General features: G+C 43.0%; 1 protein-coding gene and 1 pseudogene across 2 annotated transcripts in view; both read left to right on the forward strand.

Moving 5' to 3' along the window:
• RAB14 (RAB14, member RAS oncogene family) overlaps nt 1–12,870 on the forward strand; it is a 187,658-nt gene that overhangs the window by 17,275 nt on the left and 157,513 nt on the right. The gene's annotated exons all lie outside the window — the stretch shown is intronic.
• Nucleotides 8,383–9,391, forward strand: LOC144753016 (U5 small nuclear ribonucleoprotein 40 kDa protein pseudogene; annotated as a pseudogene).

Raw genomic sequence — 12,870 nt, forward strand, 5'->3', positions numbered from 1 at the left:
TCTGTGGTGATCTGGGGGAAGGTTCATAGGCAAGGAGCAAGTTGATTGTTTTTAAATAAATTCAAGGGCACCCCATCTGGTCCTGGGGTTTTCGAGGAAATACCCTTTACTAGGGCGTCCTGGACCTCACTTGGGGACAGTGACGAGCTAAGCTGATGTGCTGATTGTGAGTTAATGGGTAACTCATCCCTTTGTTATTGTGATAAGATGCCCTTTGGATTAAATATACTCCGGAAATGAGACTCCCAAACTGCCCCTGTTATAGTCGAGTCCATACTCCTTAAGTCACCAGAGAAAACGGGACAATTTATGACTTCCCAAAATCTCTTAGAATCCTTAGAGCACTAGCTCTTTCAAGATCTTCCCAGGCCAGTCTTCTCAGTTCTTCCTTTCTACCCTTGATCACACTTTTGTAGATCTGTCTCACTGTCTTGATTAGCACCCTATTAGAGGAACTGCATTCAAAGCTCTCTTCATATCTTCTTGCCCCTTGGAACACTCGGCATTGAACCATCTTATTTTCGGGGAATCCCAGCTCCTCACTGATTTAGTCAAATGTTTGGCCACATCTTCACAAAATGATTCAAAACATTGTATTATGGCGTCTGACTTTGAGTCAAAAGCTAAGCATATCATGATTTTATTTAGATTTGTTTTGATAACATCCTCCTCAAATTTAGAGGGATTTATTGAACTCCACTTTAATCTAACGCCTTGATTACGATTGTTTTAATTTGTAATCATTACCCCTGTCCTTCTGAGCAATGACCTGCATGGAAAACCGTAAGGGGGTTCTGGTCGCTTAACTGGTTTGGTTCAACCAAAAAGCTATCTACAAGACATGCATACTTATTATATATCAACATAAAATCAATTGTACTGACTCTCACTCCACCCTGATAAGTTGGAAACTGGACAGATTGAGTGCTAACCAAAGTGTTGATCATGCCTAAATCATTTAATACAATGATGGTATTTAATGCTTCGCCCTGTGAGGTATGCTTAAAGTGGGGCAAAAGTTGATCTGCAGTGTCTACAATCCCACATACTTTGTGGCTACTGTGCTGACATAGTGTGAAATTAAAATCACCCAACCTAATTATGCACAATGGGAAGCATCTCTCCACAACTTTAGCAATTTCCTCTTTGAGGGTGTAAATAACCCCACAGTTTTGTCGGTCGAAAATATTGTAGTACCAGTTAATCAATAAGAGTGTAGCGTCTACTAGGTTGGAGATCAAGATGTGCTGAGGGAGAGTCTGTTATGTTCTCCATCTTAAGTGACTCAAATTGGACAGAAATGAAGGTCACTAAACCTCCCTCTGCCCTCCCTGCTGGTGATGGTGAAGCTTGGACGTTAAATGAACAATATCCGTCCAGAGTAACATCCTCCCTACTCCAAGTTTTTTGTACACAAATAATGTCAAACTTCTTCACATAATGTACCCATGCCTCATTGGATAATTTGGAGGAAATACCTGCAATGTTCCGTGAGATAAGTCTAAGTGGGCGGGTATTAAGGGTCACAGCCTCTGAGGCTTCCCCAACAGTGTTACAAATAACTGGCTCTACGGGCAAAACATCTGAATCTAGGCATGAATTTTCTGCAATATCAATATGTGGGTGTGGGAAAAAGTATAGACTATACTCATAGTACAGTTGCCCCCCCCTCTTATACTAGACTATCTACTATTCCTAGCGCTATATAAACCCGCAATTAAATTAAATTAAATTAAATTTGTTAGATGTAGTCCCCGGGGCATCGTATGAAGTCATGTTATTCCCTTATGCACTCAAATTTGGTGTTAGTCAGTCTGTCTGCGAGACCACTTAAGTCCTCATAACGATTTAGATGAAACCAAGGGGAAAACCGGGGGTACAGGTTAGTCTACGCACTTCTATTGTCCTCCAATGTATGCCATTGTGGTCTTGGGGGCTGATAGAAAAACCCTAAGGGTAGAATCAAAATGCCCCTCTCACTTGTAGAAAAATCATCCATCCTCTCTAATATTGTTCTGACCAAACCTGGGGATCTACAGGTTAGTGCAACACAATCTTCGGAGATTGTCATACTAGATTTCCCCACCCACTCAGCCCTGTGTGCCATCCTAAATTCAGAAAATAACAAATTATTATTAATTCCTGTCCTTGTACTCAAAAAGTGTAAAGATTTGTTCCTCAGTGTTGGCCAGTGCTCAATATCACCGGGCAACAGTGGTGAGGCATTGGCCAACACTACAATGTATGGTGTTGCATCTGGAGGTAAATGCACATTAAAATATGGACCACTAGAAGGTCTTTGATCACTGCCCGCACTTCTATGCTGTCTGTATTACGGGGTCTTTCCTCATGGTTATCACTTGCTTTATCGGCTTGGGTGCTTCTTGGGACATATACAGTCCGGGCGGTCCTGTGAGGCAACCTTTCTATCTGATATGGGGTCTCTGCGTTTACGGGAGGGTTTACTACCCTTAGGAGAGGCAGACTGTCCTGAATTGCAGGTCTTGCAGAAGGTTTGGGCTGTTGCTCAGGCCCCTTCGCAGCAGCACCCCCACCCATGATTTGCCCCTTTTGTAGAGGGGTTAGGGAAGCACTCTATACTGGTCTCTCTAAGAGCTCTAACCTAGCCTCCATTTCTGTTTATTTTTCCAATATCTGGTTCAAATAGGGTGAAATCACATGGTCAATTGTTTCAAGAAAGCTTCCCTCTCCTGACTAGGTGACTCTACCAATGTTACCCCATCATCTGGACCAAATGCTTGAATACCCCCCTGGTTATACTCTGTTTCTGCTGGTTCACTCCTACGACCAAGCGGTTTAGGCAAAAGATGACTTTGTTTATCTGGTGCCTTCTTTTTCTTTGATGGCGTAGCAAGGCTACTCCCATGATTACTCTCGGATTTTTGGCCCCGTGTGACAACTTTCTGCATTGCTGGGGGGTCAGATTTTTCAACAATGTCAGAGGCATTAATAATTTCGGGGCCTGGGGATTGATATACCTATTTGTGATGAATTTAGCTTCCAAACCCATTTGCAAAGCTAGGGTGATAAGAGCAGGTCGGTTGCAAGGGTTTTGTGGCTCCAGGGACAATCTGTGCTCCGTCAATTCGATTTCATGATTGACAGCTGATTCAGCCCTCAATAAAAAATCATCCAATGTCCCTACCACGCCATGCCCAATTTCCAGATTTTGACCTGATCATTTTCCACCCTTTTCTTGATACAAAGTAGGAGCCATCAAAATGTTATCACAGTGCCTTGAAAAGTCCACACTAGTTAAAACCAGGGCAATGTAGAAATGTTGATAACGTGGCCCAACCCAGCCTCCTTCGGCCTCTGACGGGCTCGGACGGGCCCACCCGGCACTTGCTCCTTGCGTCGGCAGCACTAAGGGTGCTGGGATTTGAAGTCTTTGGCCGTCCTCATTTCACCGGACAGGCACTGCTCCCCAAATGATTTCGGCGGTGGTGGCGATAGCCTGGGGCAACAATCTCTGCTTCTTACGTGTGCTGCTTCATCCGGATCTGTGTCATTGGCACCTGCAGCCATAATCTCATAATCCTTCATCGTATTATAGCAGAATTTTTTTTAAAAAAATTTTAACGAAAACTTTCACATTTTTTTTTCAAGCAGAATTTTTTTATCTTATTTTTCCCAAAGGAACAGACGTTACAGCCTTGACATGTGAAGAATGCATTGGGAGCCAGGGGAAGCCAAGTTTTATTGGCAACACTCCTAAAATAGCTGGGACAGAGCAGGTTTCTAAGAGTTTTACCCCTGAAGAAAGTAACCTTTGGTGTAGGTGTAATGTGTTCCCTCAAACTAGGTATATCATACACCAGTCCCCAATTTTACCTCAGAACTTGGAACAGTCCATTGCTGGTATTTTGTGTGAGAAAGGCCTAGTGTGGGTTTGTGACCTTGTTAATTTTATTTATTTTATTTTCGGTATTTATAAAGCGCGACACTCATCCCAAGGGATATCACGGCGCTATGAACCAAGAGAGACTACTGAGGCATTGCTAGGGGGTTGTGTTTTAGGGAAGGGTTAAGTTTTAGGGAGAAGGTGGGTTTTCAGTTTTTGTCGAAACTGAAGATAGTTTGTGGTGTGTCTAAGGTCGGAAGGTAGGTCATTCCATCTTCTGGCTGCCAGGTAGGAAAAGGCGCGGCCACCTGTTCTGACTTTGTAAATACGCTTAGGTTTGGCCAGAGCTGATTGACTTGAACGTAGATTTCGGTTGGGAACATAGAAGTCGATCCTCCCTTGGAGAATTGTGGGGCCAGTTTTGTGAAGAGCTCTGTGCGTGTGGCTTAGTAGTTTAAAGGCAGCTATCTGGCGCATCGGTAGCCAATGAAGTTTCTTTAGGCATTCCGATGCCGAGTCTCGCTTGCCTTTATTACAGACCAGTTTGGCCGCCTAGTTTTGCAAGACCTGAAGGCGTGAGAAGAGTTGTTCGTTCATCCCTTCAAATAATGCGTTGCCATAGTCCAGGCGGCTAACCAGTAGGGCTTGGGTGACTGAGCGTCTGCAATCCAGGGGAATATCTTTGAGAGAAGTTTGAGTATGGCAAAACCCTTGCCCCAGAGTGATCGGACGTGGTCCTTCATGGACAGGGCATCGTCCATGATGATCCCCAAGTTTCTCGCATGTTGTTTTGGAGCGGGGGCCAGTCCTAGTGTGGGTGGCCACCATGTGGCGTCCCATATAAGTTTGGCTCCCCCGAACAAGAGAATGTCCGATTTGCCGGCGTTTAATTTTAGGCAGTGGTTGTGCATCCATTGGGCCATCTCGGAGAGACAGTCGTCATGCTTTTTCTTTGTTGTCTCAGGCCCTTCATCCATTGCCACCATCAGCTGTGTATCATCAGCATAAGAGCATATGCCAATGCCCACTTCCTTCCAATGTCGGCCAGTGATGAGATATAGACATTGAAAAGAGTGGGGCTCAATGAGGCCCCCAGGGGACCCCACAGCCGATGGTGTTGGGTTTTGAGTGGAACTGACCCATGTGCACTGCCTGGGTACTATTGCTCAGGAAGGATCGAATCCAGTTCAGTGCTGTTGATTGCACTCCTTTACTCAGGAGTGTGTTTAGCAGACAGTCGTGGGAAACCGTATCAAACGCCGCTGACAGGTCAAGCAGTATCAGTGCCACCGATCCCCCTTAATCAGTGGAGCATCTGATACTGTCCGACACTGCCAGCAACGTTGCCTCGGTGCTATTGGGAAGCTGGGAGATAGGTCTGTAGTTCTCTGGATTAGAAATGTCGGATCCTGCTTTCTTCAAGAGGGGGGTCACGGAGGCGTGTTTCCAGGCCTCCGGGAAGGTAGCGGTGGTTAGCGACTTGTTGAAGAGTTGAGTGACAAGGGGGCAGAGCGTGGGTGCGATTTTGGAAAACACGAAGTGGGGGCAGGGGTCCGAGGGGGATCCAGATTTGACTGTGCTCAGTAACGCTAATACCTCCTCTTCAGAGAGTAGTTGAAAACTAGTTAGACGAGGTGTATTGCCTAAGTCTAATTGGTCGTTGCGTCTCTCTGATGTAATTATGTGCTCGCCAGGGTTATCTGGCTTGCTAGGGGTATTTAGGGGAGTGAAGGTGGAGTATATTCTATTGATTTTATCGGAAAAGAACGTGCTGATGCGCTCACAGGCCTCGGGTGAGGGTTTGTGAGGTGCTGGATGGTTTGCTAAGCTCCTTCACTATTCTGAACAGTTCTTTTGCTGAGTTGCTGTTCTCATGAATACGTTGAGTAAAATACGCCTTTTTTGCATCTTTAATGGCCGAGATGTATTGTTTCCGTTTGGTAATATAGTTTGCTCTCGCTTCACTATCTTTCATCTGTCTCCATAGATGTTCATTTTTTTGGCATTCCTTTTTGAGTTTCTTGAGGTGAGGGGTGTACCATTTCTCGTTTGTGGTTTTTTTCCTCGATTCCCGCATGGGGACTAGTTTGTCTAGCGTTTGCCGGATTCCGGCATCTAATAGAGCGACGTCTTTACAGACGGGAGAATCATCCGCCGGTGTGGTGGCTGTCTCAAGAAAATAGTTTTGAAAGTTTGATTAATTAATTAGCCTCCAGGCTCTGCTGGACATGTGCGGGGTAGTTCTGGGCTTCGGATGTTTCCTGGGGAGTTTAAATGAGAAGGATACCATGGAGTGGTCGGACCAGGATAGGGGTAGGATTTCTTTAATATCGGTCGACTCAATGTTAATGCCTCTGTATGGTTTTTTTCACTAGTGTAATAGCTCTAGTGACTTTTTGGATTCTTTGGTCAGCTTTTTAAAGAATCTCCTCATTGTAACATCGGAGTTTGAACCTATTTTTAATATCAAGAATGTTCTCCCTAAACGTCGTTTCAGAGCTGCAATTCCATCGCACACTTACCATTTCACCGAATGGAATGTTCCTGATCACAGACTTGGGGTGAGCACTGGTTGTATGCAAAGTGCTATTGCATGCTCTGGGTTTACGGAAAATGGTGCTTTGTATATTGGAAAAAGTTCAACATAACATGGTTTTTCAAGACAGTTGCAGGTATGTATGTTGGGTTCCAGTCTTTAATAAATCTGATTTGTTTTCAAATATCTTTATTTTAAGCAGCATGCTATTGCTCGAGAGAGAATCGGTTCTCAATTAAAATTTCTCTTTTTACCATCATCCAGGCTAATTTCCGCTCCCATTGCTAAGGCAATCTATCGTTGCCATTGTTTTAGAAAAGATCAAGAGCTGTACATCTCACAAATTATAAACAGTTTCTAATTTATTTCCAGTCAATAATGAGTATTAGTTAAACGGTTTTATTTTTCAAGTCTTTTAGTAATTAATCCTTATTAGATCACAAGTTAATTTAAACAACCTTAGTTATTAAGAGTATCATTAGAAATCAATCAATAGGCAGTGAATCACAATAAAAATGCATTAAGCGCGTTTAATAAAGGGGGGGGGGGACTATTCTAGGAATGGGGAGAAAATGGTGTCAGTCAGAACCCATGAACAGTTCTTGTTTGAGAGAGTGAGGGCATAAATCTTTTGCACTAAAATCAATTCAACAAATCAAAAATCATTCAAAGCAGAACTTCTCCTAAAGAAAGGCCCAAGAAGCAGAGTCTCAAAGCAGTGTGGAATAAGATGCCTGCACGCGGTCTAAATGGAATAAGATCAAAAATGGTAACCTACTCTAGGAACACACACTCTATTATACACTACACATTCTGAAGCTTTTGCAACATGTTGCTTCTTCTGTCTTCAGTCAGCTTTCAATGATCTTATGGGAACAGGATCACACCTTTTTCTTACAGGAAAAAAACAGTCCACAGACAGCAGTGATGAGTGCGCAACTAAGTTGTATCGTTTTTTAAGTATCATTATGGACCATTGTCCCATTCAAGTCTATTTTTCCCAAGTGTAAACTACATGTCTATCCTTCCAATATATCAAGTTTATTCATTTGCTAACCATGTTTGCTCATTGTAGAAGTTGAAACATCAATTTAATAATAAAACATTCAGCACAGCAACCATTTGTTTTCTTTAGAAATGCTGTATCTTCATGTGTGAACTTCATTCTCACTAAATGACAAGTTCTAATCATGAGTTAACGGTGATCTTTGCTTAAGTAGAAACATTTTGCAAAGTTAAATGAAAACATGTATGCAACTAATATTTATTGTAAAAACAGGCCCATGGAAAGGTCATGAAATAAACATGTTATGCGCGTCTAAGCATTCCCAGTAGAGGGTCAGCTTTTCAAACAATGTTGGTTCACCCATTTGAGTCCCAGTACAAATAAATATGATTTACTATTACAATGTTTGTATTTAAATGCATTTTACTTTTTATTACAGGCTACATGTTAATTTTGCACATTTTTATTAACTATATAATTTTCTCAATAGTCGTCAAATACTTCTATACCCTTAAAAGGGAAATAATCAGAATACTCATTAAACAGAGGTGTAAATGCATCTAGTCGAAACATACCTTTAATACGTCATAATTTAGAAGAATCAGGCAGTGAAACTGTATCATCAAAGGATTATAAAGCAGAGGTTTGCATCAAAAACATTAGTGCATTTGTTTGGCCGATCAGACACTGTATCTGATAAGTGAGTTAAACCTCCCCTACAGCATCTCTTGTCTTTGCTGATACTATCTGATTAGTGAGTTAAACGTCCCTTACAGCGTCTCTCCTCCTCCTAATACAAAAGCAGACTATGGAAACAACAAGAATTGAAATAATGCAAGTATTGCCATTCAAGAGTGCCCTTAACATTTTACTTTCCTCACCAAAGATTCAACTGGGATGGGCATTTTTTAAGTCCAGGGTTTGATTGTTCCTTGTGCTACACCTTTCTATCAATCCTCCAGGGTGATTGCTGTTATGCTGGAAACTAATATGCGCAAGGGCCATGAGATGGTGCTTGTGCTACCCAAGACGTCGCAGCCAGACTTGCTGCCTCCTGGGGCGCCACAAGGCGCAATGTTGCCTGTGGGCCCTCCTCGAACCTCCAGCCTGCAGGCGTCAAACGTGCTGCTTCGTGTCCACTAAGGCGAAGTATATTGCTGCAAATTTCACCCCAATGGAGCCACCCTGGCATCTGCAGGCCTTCACAGACTGATATAGCTGTGGAATGTGTATGAAGATTGTAAAAATTACACTACTCTAAAAGGGCATAGTGGCACAGTCCTAGAGCTACATTATAGCACTGATGGCAATATGCTTTTCTCAGCCTCCAAAGACAGGACAGTAGCTATTTGGGACAGTGAGACGGGCGAGAGAGTGAAAAGATTTAAAGTCCATACTTCATTTGTAAAATCATGTTACTGAGCAAGGAGGGGACCCCAGCTAGTCTGCACAGGCAGCGATGATGGAACAGTGAAGCTGTGGGATATCTGGAAAAAGGCTGCCGTTCAGTCCTTCCAGAACAGTTACCAGGTTCTCTCCGTAACATTCAATCACACCATTGATCAGATCATCTCTGAAGGCATCGATAATGATATCAAGGTGTGGAAACTCCGTCGGAACAAGTTGATGTATATGATGCGTCGGCATGCAGACTCTGTGACCAGTCTGTGTATTAGTGCTAAGGGTCTTACCTACTTTCTAATGACATGGATAACCCAGTCCATATTTGGGACGTGCATCCATTTGACCTGTAGGAGCGATGTGTGAAATATCTCAGGGGAACGTCCACAACTTTGAGAGATGTTCTTGGTCTCCTGAAGGAGGAAGAATGGCAGCAGGGTCTGCCGACAGATTTGTTTGTCTGGGAGACAACATCCAGGAGGATTCTATACAAGCTTCCAGGACATGCGGCCCTTCATCAAAAGAGCCCATAGTGCTCTCCGCATCTAGTGATAACAGATTGTACATGGTAGAAATCCTCTGAGCCAGCGGGGAAAAAAACTTCATGGACTCTTCTATGTACAGAACTTCTGCTCATCCATTGAGAATCTCCGTCAACAATGGGAAACCTAACCTTGCGCGGCTGGTTTCACCTCTTTCTTGTTGCCGACAGCTGTTGAAGAAGAGTCAGTCTTCAAGGTTGACATTCTATGGACGTATTGAGTGGATGAAAGGAATGAATGCTCTTTACCAGTTTATGAAAGATTGATGGATTCTATTTTTTTCTAGAAAGTTGGATATCTACTGAAAGCGGACAACATTTTTCAAATGTGGTATGCAATTTTAGTTTAATTATTGGAAATTATTTGTCCTTCCTCCCCTTTTATATTGAAAGTAAATGGAAAGCTTTTACAATATGCATGTGGCTGCTTTTCTTTGTCATTCTCACCAGAATAACCGTATTAAAAAGCCAGACACTCATAAAAGTACGTAGTAAAATGCAGAAATAGTGAATACAGTAAAACCTATTTTAAAGAATAATTTTTCAAAGGATCCCACACTAAAGCAGACTTCGTCATTTATCAGTTGCAAGAATCGTAAAGCTACTCTGCATTTTATAAATTTTGTTTTCTTGAAAAAAGCAATACATTTTCTGTATGTGCTTAGTCAAGTTTTTTTTATTTAAAAAAATATATTTTTATTAAGCTACTGCATCATTCACGATCACAGTAATGCATACATGTATCTTAATCTGGCGTTAGTAGAAAGAGAGACTAATACAATTTCAATCATCCACTACGTGTCCTGAATGATGCCCAATTTTCTACATGTGAGTCTATTGTATCAGCCTCCCCCACTCTGCCATCTAAGTGCTGTATTTCTCCCAGGAGCCACACATCTTTTCCCATTTATTTGGTCATCCTCTGCTCTGGTAAACTGCTTTCTCTGCTTTCACCAATCTAAGTCTCATTTCCAATCTCTAACCTTTGGGGGTTCTATGGCTACCTCCCCCCTCGTCATGTTTCTCTTTGACACCATAGGAGCCAACATCAGCTAGACCTTGGTGTGTTTAGGCCATGTCGTTTTCCCAGTTACTCCCAACAGGTTCCATCTTGCTTCTGTTGGGACATTCAGACTCAAGTCAAGATTTTAAGTCCAGTCTACTAGGCCACCTATGTACTGCCTGTTGATAGACCTATTGTGAGTTACCAAGAGCATAAGAGGCGTGGAGCCCACCCATTGCTACCGTTGGTTGGCTTTCCTGTTGATTTTGTTTGCCTCCCATTCGTATCCTAGCTTGTCCATAATCTTTGTCCCTCCGAAGGATCATTGCCCCGTTACCAGCTCTTAGCTGCTGGAATCTCTGCATCATCTGCTTGCTTTTCAAGCACTGTTTTTAGGTCTTGCCTGAACCAGCGCGCATGCGCTGCTCTGTGAGGCTTTTAGTAAGGGCTTTTGATCTCTGAACACGCGTGTGTTTTTATTTTTTATTTTTATTAACCCGCAATTGGCCTGTGCATGTGTCTTTCTAAGAAAGACGGAACACAATGGGTCCAAGGCGGGTGCATGTCCCGCCTTCTCGGTCTCCTGGCCTAGGGTGCTCGGAAGCGAGCAGCAGCGCCATGTGTTTTCAATTATTGCGCTCGTGTTAATTGGAAACAGATGGCAGTCACTCTTTAATTCTTATCTTCAGTGCATTGTTTTGTAGTCATTCATGGTTATGTAGGTGGTAACTTGTTTTGGACGTTTCTGCCAGCACATGAGTGTTTTAGTCTTTTTTCGAAGGAGGGTTCACTTGTTTTTATGCTTCCAATAGGCGAATTCACACGTGATTTCACCGGGGCAATCACTACATAATGGGGGCAGGAGCAGTGGTGTACTCACAGTAAGGTGGGTGAGCTTAATAGTGTGGAGGATCATGCACAATGTTTTTTTCTCACGGATAGATTGCTAAGCCGTGGTTACGGAGACTCTGCGTCTCTTTGCAGCCATAGCGCTTAGTTCGCAGTGCAGCTTCCCTCGCACTTTTATTTTTCAAGACATTTTTTTGAAGCATTTTATATATCTTGAACTTCCCCAGAAGGTATTGGAGCACTTTACATAATAAACATTAGTTACATCACACACGGTCACTCATATTTTCCTTAAGGTACAGAGAGATTCAGCGATTTGGCCAGACTAACCTGGTAGCTCTGGTCGTAACGCGAGATGCTCTCCCTTGCCCGACAACTTGAAAACATGTCAGGTCCACTTTCACCATGTCCGTTCTGCTCTCCGGAGTCCTTAGGCACCTCTTGCTTGCGTTTCTTAGGACCTTGCGAAGTCCAGTAAGTGTCTTAAGCTGTGCTGCTGGATGTCTTCTCTTGGACGGCACGGTAGCTGAGTCACTCCATGACATTATCATACTTTGCCTGCCCCCAACATACCAGGAATTACCACCTTTAAACAAAGGGCATCATTTTGCCAGCTGGTCACATCATCCATACACGTCTCCAATGTGTTGCAATTTAGTACCATAATGCTGTGCCGGTATTGTAGCCGGTGGGGACACTTTGCGTGTATGTCACGAATTGCCACTATTTTTCAGTTATTGCCTGTGTGTGGCAAGAAGTATCACCATATTGCCAGAAACTTCATTGTGTTGATGCCCACAATATGTTGTGAATTTTATACCTTTTTTATAGGATGAATCTTATGCCAACATTTGACAGTATTGTGCATTCGACGCTCACAGTATGCCAGGAGTTTTAATCATCCTGCCAGGACAGACTTTGTGCCCTGGTTTGGCAGCATTCTACCATTGATTTTGCCCAATATGCTAAGAAGGCCCACAATTCTGCCAACATTATGCCGGCATTGGTTACCTTTATCCATATATGTTCACAACATGCCAGAACAACCATTTTATCAGGGGCGGGCAAAATGTCCTGTGTGGGGAGTGAACATCATCCCATTGATCTCAATAGGTTGGGAAGAAATTCCGCCATTATGTAAGGGCCAACATTTTATCTTGGGTGCAGAATGGGCATAATCCTATGATGGGCACAAGTTGCCAAGAATTACCACCATTTTGCAAGGGCCAGCATTTTACCTCTGTGGGCAGCCAAACCCTCACACATGCTGGTATACAGACACAGCATCGGCATATTTAGGTCAAACCCTGCCAGACAGCTCAGCTGTCTGATTGCTAACTTCATCTTGGGGACATTCTGAAAGATTCCCTGGGAATGCATTCTGCCCATATGCTTGCCATTGGCTTTGTGACTCACAGTTGCTTGCTTTATATTTGCTGGCTCTGTTTGTTTTTAAGCTGTCCAGCTTGAGTTTCTCTTCACCCCCGTGGAGCATAGCTGATTTACTGTATTCTTTCACAAGTGTTTGCTTTCTGTAAATAGGCTTTTAAATCGTGTTCTCATCTTGTCATATTTACTGTGCATTCAAAGGCCGAGGAAAATGTCAGGCTCTGCCTTCCGAGGAAGCTTATTGTTAAATTCTCTCACTTCGAAGTCAGAGGAAGAAAAT

Source organism: Lissotriton helveticus, chromosome 5_1, assembly GCF_964261635.1.
Source record: "Lissotriton helveticus chromosome 5_1, aLisHel1.1, whole genome shotgun sequence".
In the NCBI taxonomy this organism is placed as follows: domain Eukaryota; kingdom Metazoa; phylum Chordata; class Amphibia; order Caudata; family Salamandridae; genus Lissotriton; species Lissotriton helveticus.